Here is a 12,266-nt window from a genome sequence, read left to right on the forward strand (position 1 = left end):
GACTCTCCGCCGCCGCTTGACCCTCCGCCGCCCCAGCTAGCAGGGAACGTTCTCAGAACTTTGGCTAACATTCCCTACAAGTTTGGTTAATGTTTTAAAGAAAACATTTGAATGTAATGTTCTAAGAATGTTTTATGGATGTTTTATCATTTCAAATAATGTTCCTATAAGGTTAAATGTAAACTAAGATATAACGTTTTAACTGTAACATTTTGAGGATGTTTTGGGAATGTTGTTGAGATAACAGATAAGACAATGTTCTCAATAAAACATTGGCACAATGTTCCATAATAATAGGAGAGGAACATTATTATATCAACGTTCGCAAAATGTTTTGAGGATATCATTGAGGCCTGAGATGACAGTGTTTTTTATAAAACGTTCTTGTAATTTGAAGTGTTAACAAAGCAAGAACATTATAACTGTAACATTTTGAGGATGTTTTGGGAATGTTGTTGAGATAACAGATAATACAATGTTCTCAATAAAACATTGGTACAATGTTCCATAATAACAGAGGAGGAACATTATCATATCAACGTTCGCAAAATGTTTTGAGGATATCATTGAGGCCTGAGATGACGGAGTGTTTTTTATAAAACGTTCTTGTAATGTGAAGTGTTAACAAAGCAAGAACATTACAACTGTAACATTTTGAGGATGTTTTGGGAATGTTGTTGAGATAACAGATAAGACAATGTTCTCAATAAAACATTGGTACAATGTTCCATAATGACAGAGGAACATTATCAAATCAACGTTCGTAAAATGTTTTGAGGATATTATTTAGTCCTGAGATGATAAAATGTTTTTAATAAAACATTCCTTTACTTTTTAACATTTTGCATGAAACATTTTGAGGATTTTTTTAGGGATGTTGTTATCTTTTATAAATCATTAGCACAATAACAAAGGAGGAACATTATCAAAGCAACATTCATCAAATGTTTTGAGGACATTATTGGCCTGAGATGACAAAATCTCATAATATGATGAGTAACAAAAGCTCATAACATTTTAAGGATATTTTAGGGAAGCTGTTTAGGTAACAGATTGTAGAATTATTTTAACCTATAAAATATTGGCATAATGTTACATATTAAAAGAGGAGATTATCAAAACAGCATTTGTAAAGTGTTTTGAGGATATTACTCTGAACTGTTTGAACTGTTGCGCGAAATGTGTTTAGAAGAGACGAGAAGCTGATTGGGGGTCACTGTGGATCGACGTTTAAAACTACCAATCACAGCGTGATTTTCTCATGACGTAAGAACATTTGAAATCGACAAACAGCGCAAAGAAAGTAACGTTTTTGTTGAAGAAATCGGCGCAAAATGCCCGTTGTCTAAATCGACAAATTGCCAAACAACAGAACTCCTGGTCAACGGAAGAGCTCTTTCACAACTGTAAGTTTTTTTTGTGTGTGTATTTTTCAGTTTACATATAGCTTTCTCTTATCCTTGATATATGTCTTTCAGTGTTAGATTTTACTAGAATTGTATGACAGTCGCATTAAATCTGAGTATATGTTACTTTTGAATAACAGCTAGATATGTTTTAATCCAGACTCCAAACTGCCTGTTTGAAGATGAATATAAAACCGATGACGCAATAAAGTCTCCATTTACAACAAAGGTAGCCTACTATAATATTGTGTTCTGTGTATATGAATACTCTATTTTTGCAACTTAAAAGTGTTAATCTTATTGTCTTTTGAAAGTAAAAGTTAATAATATTTCAGTAATTCATAAAGAGGTAATGGGAAAATTGGAAAAAGCATTCAGTCTAAAACGTTTTCAGTCTTTTGTGTTTCTAGCAAATATTGTATGTGCTTGTAATATCGTTGTATGTTGACAGACCATGTTTTAAAATATTTCAGGTAATTACTCGTGGGCTGATGGTCAATGTAAAGGACACAATCTGGCAAACACAAATCTGCAGAGGTGAATGGATATGGGAGCTAAAGAGACTTGTAACTGGTAGGTGGTTTTGTAACTTGTTGTAAATCTTCACAGAATTACCTTTATATTATAATACAGATTATAGTAATCTTGTTCAAATGTTAGGAAATAATTATGTTGGTTTAAGAAAGCCAACATATTGTTAACCTATTTGAACTAAATATTATTATTATTATTATTTTTCTGAGACAAAAATTTTCAACTCTTAACTCCTAGAGCTTTAGTGCTAAAAGCACCTAACACAGACCATAAATGATCTCATCCAAAAGACATCCAAAAATGAGAATTAGCCCATGATTTACTCACCCTCAAGTCATCCTTGGTGCATATGACATTCTTCTTTCAGACGAATACAATCGGAGTTATATTAAAAAATGTCCTGGCTCTTTCGAGCTTTATAATGGCAGTGAATGGCCGTTTCTGTTTTAAGTCTATAAAAGTGCATTCATCCATGATAAAAGTAATCCACACGGCTCTGGCGGGGTTATAAAGGCCTTTTGAAGCGAAGTAGTGCTGGGCGGTATACCGGTTCATACCGAAAACCGGTGTATATTTTGTTATGATATTAATTTTTAATATACCGCCATACCGATGTATTTAATTACACAACGTTCGGAACGACATTACGCCACGCGACACTGTTTCAGACGGACCCTTTACAATGTTGCACTTCTAAGCAGCGACTGCGAGGCGAGAGTAAACAGCAGTGCTCTGGTGTTACGTTACAGGGAAGATGGATGCTGCAGAACTATGGCGTTATTTTCCTGTCAAATGTCGAGAGCGCATTATTGTAGCGTGAAAGTACATTAATGTAATGCGCGAGCGCGAATCTCTCTGCTCACGCGCGGAATATAATGTGCCGCGCTCTCAGATACACGCTGCTCACGTAAAGGCCTGTTCACACCGGGACGAATTTCGCGTGCGATATTCGGCAGCGTTTAACGCCTCGTGACTAAACAATGGGCGCCAATGTGAGTGTGCACACCGACGCGTAAAACGCCACGCGTAAAAGCGTAATTTTTTTTAAAACGCCTCGGGTTCGTTTTTTTGGTTTGACGCGCCGCGTCGAAAACTATCCGACCAATGAGATTGGCGCTTTTGCTCACGTGTCTGGAGCTTCTGAAGTTACAGTAAAACACAACTTGGGGGCGCTCAAACACAAAACGGTCTTGCCGAGCACACATACGTAATGGCGAAGAAGATATACAGCGTCTACTACACCAAAGCAGAGAATGTCTAATGACCAAAGCCCGTCTACGGACATTCTCTTATTAGACATTATTATTACTAGACTTATTAGACATTCTCTGACTACACTCTGCCGGGAAGAAATAAGACGAGGAAGATGCAAGGCCAGATGAATGTAGAGCTGCTGGTCTTGTTGGTGTCTTTATAAAGAGACACCAACGAGAATAAAGAACTATATGACAAACGCGACAAACTTGCTCTCTTCTTCTGAGTGACAAGCGTGTGTCAGAAGCACTTTGTGGACCGGGGTATTTCTGTTTTACATTAAGCGCCATCTAATCTCAGGGAATAAATTTGCATGTTCACTCGGCTCATCGTCAGCGAAAATCGCTTGGGTGTGAACACAAAAAACGCGTTGAAAAACGCTGACGAATAACGCGAGCCGATATTCGTCCCGGTGTGTACGAGGCTTTAGAATAGGTCTATTTTCTCTGGACTCGCTCAGAGAATCCTGCACTTAAAACGTGTTCAGTGCAATTGTGAATCTCTCCTCTTCCCCAGCTGACAATTTTAGGTTATAAGAACGTTTTCATAACGTTCCCATTAAGTTATAAAAACGTTATTTCTGAATGTTATAGGAACATTCAAAACGTCCAGTTTTTTAGACGTTGTATTAACGTTATTTCTTGGTTATTATAAGAACTTTATTCAAAACATTATAAGAACGTTCAATTCTCCCGTTATATAAACGTTGTATTAACGTTATTTCCTGGTTACAAGAACGTTGTTAGAACGTTAAGAAATAACAATTTTAGGTTATACTGGGCGCTATTCTATTCTACAATATTCACTAATGACAGTAAAATAGACCATCCTAAGTCAATTTACTACAGTAATTCCTCTCTCAACCAGTAGAAAATGCTTTGAACACCTGATTAAGCATGAGAAAAAAAAACCGTCATAAACCGGAAAACCGGCATCATTTTGAAAAAAAAACGTGATCTAAATTTTTGGTCAAACCGCCCAGCACTAAAGCGAAGCGATGCGTTTGTGTAAGAAAAATATCCATATTTAAAACTTTATTGACTAAAATAACTAGCTTTAAAATAACTAGCTTAGCATATATTTCTTTCTGCTTTTGAAGTAACTAAAACGTACAGCTTCACTAATAGCAAAGAGATGCTGCACTTACAGGTATGATTAATTCACTCTAGAAATAGTTCTATCGCCAATACATTCAAATGCAGTGCTACTTTATCTGTATCTGATTTAAAACAAGCAGAAATCTGTAAGAAATGTAACGATCCATAGACAATATAAGCGCTGTTAAGTCAGAGCAATAGCCTCGTGGGCAGCGCTGTGCCATGCTGGAGCTGTGCTCACGGCGACCTGAGTTCCAGTCCTGGTTCGAGGTTCAGGCTTCTCAAGCCAACATCAACGTTTGTTCACATAATTTAGCCTCTAGTTGTGTTATTAATATGCATTAAGTATATGTTTTAAATTACAGAAACAAAAAAGATACTCATAAGGTATCATATTTATACTTTCAATAAATTAGTCCTTACATAATTTCTGATTACTAATTATGCTGGCTAATTTTGAAAGTTTTCAATGTCAATATTGCTTGTGATCTTAATATGTATGTATTTGTATTCTTTCTGTTTACACTGTTGCATGATCTTCTTTTATAGGCTATGAGGAAAAACCCTACCATGCACACAGAGAATAGAGTTCACTGCTGCTAACTGGGAGAGCAGCTGGACAACTAGAAGAGAGAACAGTAGAACACATATTAATACAGATGACTGTATTATTCTTCTGCAAGAACCAAGACAAGCAAAGACTGATGATGAGCGCTCTGAGCAAACACTGCAGTCAAGACACATGATTGCACATTGGACTTTACTGATTTCTTCATTTAATGTTGGGCATTTACTGTACGCAGAACTTCTAATAATTTATGTGGATGCCATTTATAAACCTGTTAGATTTTGATGTTTTAGTTTTGAGATTAATAAAATTGTATGTTTTAACAATGTTATAGCTAAGCATTTTTTTTGTTTAAGAGAACATTTTGGGAACAAAAATAAAACTTCCCGCTAAAAACTTTATAAGAATGTTAGGGGATGTAATGTTCTAAAAATGTTATGATTAAACCTTTATAGAAGGTCATCACAAAACATTTTTAGAGTGTTCTTAGAGAATGTTATGCCATCTTTTAAGAGAACATTCTGGGAACAAAAATAAAACTACCCGCTAAAAATGTTATAAGAACATTAGGGAATAATGTTCTAACAATGTTAGCATTAAACATTTTTAGAATGTTTTTAGAGAATGTTATCCGATCTTTTAAGAACATTCTTGGAACAAAAAGAAAACTACCCGCTGAAAATGTTATAAGAACATTAGGGAATAATATTCCAACAATGTTAGCATTAAACATATTTAGAATGTTTTTAAAGAATGTTATTAGAACTTTTAAGAGAACATTCTGGGAACAAAAAGAAAACTACCCGCTGAAAATGTTATAAGAACATTAGCGAATAATGTTCTAACAATGTTAGCATTAAACATATTTAGAATGTTTTTAAAGAATGTTATTAGATCTTTTAAGAGAACATTCTGGGAACAAAAAGAAAACTACCCGCTGAAAATGTTATAAGAACATTAGGGAATAATATTCCAACAATGTTAGCATTAAACATATTTAGAATGTTTTTAAAGAATGTTATTAGATCTTTTAAGAGAACATTCTGGGAACAAAAAGAAAACTACCCGCTGAAAATGTTATAAGAACATTAGCGAATAATGTTCTAACAATGTTAGCATTAAACATATTTAGAATGTTTTTAAAGAATGTTATCCTAGCTTTTAGGAGAACATTCTGGGAATCAAAATAAAACTACCCGCTGAAAACATTATTAGAACACTGCATGGTAATGTTCTCAGAACATTTTTAGAACAAAAAATTTCTAGCTGGGGCTTGACCCTACTCCGCCGCTTGACTCTCCACCGCCGCTTGAACCTCCTCGGCCGCTTGACTCTCCGCCGCCGCTTGACCCTCCGCCGCCGCTTGACCCTCCTCCGCCGCTTGACCCTCCTCCGCCGCTTGACTCCGCCGCCGCTTGACCCTCCGCCGCCGCTTGACCCTCCGCCGCCGCTTGACTCTTTGCAGCCGCTTGACCCTCCTCCGCCGCTTGACCCTCCTCGGCCGCTTGATCCTCCTCCGCAACTTGACTCTCCGCCACTGCTTGACCCTCCGCTGGCGCTTGACCCTCCGCCACCATTTGATCCTCCTCCGCCACTTGACTCTCCGCCACTGCTTGACCCTCCGCTGGCGCTTGACCCTCCGCCACCATTTGATCCTCCTCCGAGACTTGACCGCTTGACAAAGAAATATACATGTATCTTAAATATTAATAATTTCTAAACCAAAACATTACTTACATTTTGAAAAAAGATAAATTCATAGGCCCTCCGCATCTTATCCAAAAGAGTTTTAGTGACAGGAGTGGGGTGCAGATGGGTAATTATATCTGTAAACCATTTATTCAAAGCCCTTTTGTGTGGCTTGCCAATAAATAAAATTGGCTTGTACCCCACAGCTTCAAGTTTACTTACCTGAAATGAACAAAAGCAGTTATCACACATTAGTTAAACCCACTGAATTATTAATTATTATTATCATTATTTTATAAATTTATATAAAGCAATTTTATTTTAATGGAGACATTTAATGGAGCTGGAGTACAATGCAAGGAACATTACTCTTGAACTGTATACAATCAATGGCCAGTTTCAGATAAGGCCAGAGGTACTCTGCAGTTTCTGCCATTGCAATCATGACTTACTTAATACTTCACAGAGAACACAATTTATAGTTACTCTTTAGCACAATTTATAGGTAAAGACGGATTATTCCATGTATGAAATAAGACTTTGTTAGTAAAGGCCAGGTCAAATTGGTATATGTCTGATATTCAGTATGTGAAAAACACAGGGTTTCAGCTTCACTTCAGGTTACACTAACTTATGAAATATTAACACTTTTACTTAATGCAATACGGGCAGGATCAATTATACGCCCAGCATTTCTGCTTTTAAGGACAGATTCTCCCCACTGACTATCCAGTGACACCACTTTTTCTTTCATTTTCTTTTTGGTGGACAGGTTTGCTAAACAAACATTACAAGTTTTCCTGCTTGCCTGATTGGGAGTCTGGCAAGAAGGGCAGGGCCTGAATTTGGGCCTTGTCATTACTAGACAACAAATATACACAAAAACGAGAGAGAGAGAGAGAGAGAGAGAGAGAGAGAGAGAGAGAGAGAGAGAGAGAGAGAGAGAATTACACTACAGCGCAGACAGGTATAAACAAGACAGGCGTGGCTCTTAAAAGTGCCTTTATTGTGTGTGATTCTGTGTGTGTATGTGTCGTGGGGGATTAGAATAAAGAGCAGGCAAAATTGAAGGACCTGATGAGAGAGAAAAAAGCAAATCAGAATTGAACAACTTATATTTTACACCATATTTGACACCTTCATGTTGCCAGATTGGATAGTTTTCCAGCCATTTGGTTGGTTTTGGGTAAAAAAGGGCACAAAAATTAATTTGTATTATTTATTATAGATTTATTTGGGTGTTTATTATATAATTTTGCGTGGATTTTAAACAATTAGGCTGTAAAACAAACCAATCTGGCAACACCGTTCTTCATCTGAACATTTATAATGTTGGATAATAGTTATGTGCTAATGTAATAATGAAAACCTTAAAATCTCCCCTATTACCTTACATGATTAACGTTATGCGACAAAATTTTACAAAAACTTGAATTAAATTAGCTAACTTTGCTAGCCTGCACATTTGGTGCAGAAGGCTATATTTTTATATTGTCTTCTATCATTTACTGTCATAAGAAATTGCATCCTTACACATCTAAAGGTTCTAAACACAACTTCTTGTCCTGGTTCAAGAGTTTTTGATGTGTACATTTAAGAATAGTATCTCTATTAATTAACTCTTCTACTTACCGAGTGGAAAATCGCAATGGACCTTGGGATCGCCCCATACAGTGATGTCATTATATATATTATATAAACATTATATATATTTATTAACATAAACAAAACTCCGATAAAAATACGTTATCCAGCATGCTCTAGTTAAAGCAGTGTACATCATGTATGCTGTTACCTTTGACAAGAAAACGCGTAAACTGCATACTTGCACACGCCGAGGATCGTTGTTAAACTCACTGTTGAATGCCGTTCTACATGCAGTTTAGCGTTGTTTTGGTTAAACTCACCTCTGAATGCCGCTTTACCTGGAGTTGAGCGTTGTTAAACTCATCGCTGAATGGGGTTGTACACCATATTGAGCGTTGTTAAACTCACCGATGAATGCGGTTGCCTATGAAGGCGCTAAACCTTTGCGGAGAGGGCACTTTGATATCAGATTGTGAGGGTTTTTAAACATAAAAAACAGTTGGAGGGCCAGATAAAGATGATCTGGGGACCACCATTATACTAGCCCTGGCATAGATCATTTATTGTAGCCTATTTATTTTTATTTTTATTTACTGCAGTCTCGACTCTCGACCCATTCGCAGCAGACCATTGCGGTGAGCTTACCCAAGACGTCAAATTTCAACGCTACAGGCCCCGGTTCAGAGATCTATAGAAGTCTATCGAACTACCCTGCACGTGTAAAAATGACGCCAAAGGTATACCCAGTGCGTCAATAAGTGACGCCAAGGGGTCCTGGCCAAGCGTCCATATGTGACGAGTTGGGGTGTGAGAATGTGTTGATATGAAATATTACACTTTTATTAAAAAAACAATAAATAAAAAAAAACACTTCAATGATGATCAAATGAAATTAAAAATGAGTTGTTTCCTGATATTGATCAGGGTGTTAGATGCATAATTCTGCAATCTGCTGTTCAGAGAAAATCAAATAGGGATAATTACCAAATCTGTCCAGCAGAGACACCATAGAGATACATTAATTTTTCTGGATGTGGTTAATTGCACTTTTAACAGCTTTTGTGATGAATATTTTGTGAATATTAAGGCTGTGAATATTAAGTGATACAGAGCATAGAAATATTTATTTCAAGATGCAAAAATATTTATCTGTACAACTTGATGGTAACTTCATATTAAATGAAAAAAATAAACCTCTCATTCTCATTGAAAATAAAAAGTCCTGTCCACCTCCAGAAAACATAACTGTGCAGTAAACTGAAACTACGTCTCTGCAATCTGATATAACAATTAATTTCTATAAAGTTTTAACATTGCTGAATAAAAAAACATTATCAGTGCCGACACTGGATTACCAAAATTCAACAAATATGTTTCTTTTATAAATCAATAATAATATTAAAAAATATATATTTTGCAGTGTCAAAAATAGTTAACTGACAACTACTAGATGTTTTATAACTACCTGAATTTATCATAAATTACAGTAGGAATACATGTTAATAAAGCATTTATTAACACACTGAGTAAATATTACTATATCTAAATAATAAGATGTATAAACGTTAATTTAAATAGTTTATTAATCATTTACTCACACTTTCTAAAGGATCTTATGAACCACTGACTACTCCTAAATAACTGGTTTGTAAATAATGTAATACTCAATTTAGAAATGATAAATTGATCATTAATAAAGTATGAAAATACAATTATTAAACACATTATAGATATGCTTATAAATCAAGAATAAATAGCTGTATTTATAAACTGCTTATTAATGTCTATTTATCTCCTCCCTCAACTCTCCGATGGATGTCTGTGCTTCTTTTTTCACACAAATTCTTTGCCATTAATACTAGCCATTAAAGCTCATTCTGATTTAAGCAGTTGGTAGATGACCAGGGCTGGACTGGGACAAAAAAAAAAAAAAAAAATCGGGCCCCAGACCGGCCCACTACATATTATCATAAACATCACCTTTGCACACCCTTGAATATGTATACCAACTTCTATTCCTTAAAACCACTAATGCCATGTAATGAGTGAGTTGACAGATGAAATAACTATAAAATTGTCATTTATTAATACAACTGAACTATACTCCACAGCAGGGCCGGATTAACCATTAGGGCAACTGGGCACTTGCCCAGGGGCCACGACATCTAAGGGGCCCTGGGCACTAGGGGCGGAGTGGCAATCCAATCGGGAGAGTCGGGAGTTTCCCCGGTTGGCCGGTAGTGTTTCGAGGCCGCGAGGGCCGGTCTGATAAAATGTATTCATTGCAAGTTCGCCATGCGCACTTGTGGTCCAAGCGAGGGGAAGAAAACAAATTATTTTAGATAACAGAGCTTATATTTGCACTAAGTGCCTGTCTTTTTAGCAAAAAGACACCCTTCACGGTAGCTAGTGGCGCAGGTCGTAGCGAGTGAAGTGCTAGAGAGCAGCTTTTGATGCGCTCGGCCCGAGTTCGAATCCGCCTTTCGCCTTTTGCCGAACTCTCTCTTCTCCCTTTTCCCAACACATATGAGATGTAAAATGTATAACCTTACCTAACATAAAGGTCTCTATATTTTGCCAACGAACTAAAATCGAAACCATGATATGGCTTTGTGCCTTTATAAAACAGCACAAAACTTTAAGGATAGGCATCCTGTTTGTGCTGCGTGATTTAAAGAAAAGTGCGCTCTTTGCCCACGCGATCAGCATGGTTGGTGTTTTTCTCCTAAATAAAAGCTCAAAGGTTTATTTCTTGCAAGTGAAAAAATTAGGACAAAAGTATTTTAATTTTCCTGTATTATAGTGTAATGTAGACTAAAATATACTTTTGAAATATTCATTTTCATTTATAGTAGCCTACATTTATAGGCTATATGGATTTTACGTCATAGGAATAATTATATAAATCATTATTACATTATTATAATAATTGTTTGGCATCCTAAAACACCATTGATAATGTAATGTAGACTGAGACTCTCAGTCAAACTAAAAAGATGTTTGAGCCCTCTTTATTTTCCTGGTACAAATCAATGCTTTTTCTTTGTTCAACGAGCAGTTCATGGGTTGAAGCTCTTAATTTTGATCTCTCAAAGAGCACAAGATTGATGCATTTAACCTTAAAATGTACAAAATTTTCTTGCGGGGGAGCATGCCCCCGAACACCCCTAGAGGCACAGAGGTCCACCCAACATAGTTTTACAAATTCCTATGGGAAAGAACGACCATTTATGAACTTTACTCCAGCATAGTCCAACAAGGTTCCTTTTAAGTCAGCAAAACTGTAAATGCCATATTAAAATGTCCTTGGACAAAATATACATTTGGCCTGCCTAAGCGGGGGCCTACAAGACATTGTGCCCAGGGGCCCCTGAACTCTTAATCCGGCCCTGCTCCACAGTGATACATCCTAAAACAAGCTATAAGCTGCATTGGCAAAGCAATACCAGTGTTTCTCACAGGATTTTTGGTAAATCTGTGGTGAGTGGACCTCGGGCCTTCTAGGGGGGTTCGGGGGCATTTGCATTTGTACATTTTAATGTTAAATTCACAACCCAGGCTCATGGGAAATACGTTACTCTGCCTACATTTTTGCAAAACCTGAAATACGTACCTCCAGGTACGTTTCCCTGCACTTTTCGGGTGAAAAGTCCACTAGAGGCGAAAGTTATGAGCGTGTAAGACATGCTCACGAGCACATTATGTTATTTCACACGCGCAAAAATGAACCTTCAGCTGGCATGATAAAAGTACTCGCGCACAAATTCAACAACCGAGAGGTGTACAGGTAGCTGCGAGTGAGCGCCTGGCATACTCTCATAGGTTAACTCTGCTTGTACAGTGGAATCCTGCTCGCGCGCAGCGGGCTTCTGCTCGCGGAGTGCGGTTTTGCTCGTGCAGTGGATTTCTGCTCGCTCAGCTGATTTCTGCTCCCTCGAGTCTACATGACTTTTGACAATTTGGGGGCGGAACCAAGGAGGGCACTGACCCTCTTATGATTGGTCACTTTAATCGTAATCACAACCACAGGGACATCTTTGTACTTTGATTGACAGCTCTCATTACAGGAAGCATGGAGTCAAAGTATCTGACGGAGTTTTTTTTTTTATTGAAATATCAAGATTTACAGAC

The 12,266-nt window shown here is 37.0% G+C and overlaps 1 protein-coding gene across 4 annotated transcripts in view; it reads left to right on the forward strand.

The window, feature by feature from the left end:
* Positions 1-12,266, forward strand: part of LOC143736164 (CD276 antigen homolog) — a 686,062-nt gene that overhangs the window by 95,952 nt on the left and 577,844 nt on the right. The window lies entirely within an intron of this gene.

This window comes from Siphateles boraxobius, unplaced genomic scaffold (assembly GCF_051911475.1).
Source record: "Siphateles boraxobius isolate OS27281-9 unplaced genomic scaffold, OSU_SipBor_1 13, whole genome shotgun sequence".
NCBI classification, from domain to species: Eukaryota; Metazoa; Chordata; class Actinopteri; order Cypriniformes; family Leuciscidae; genus Siphateles; species Siphateles boraxobius.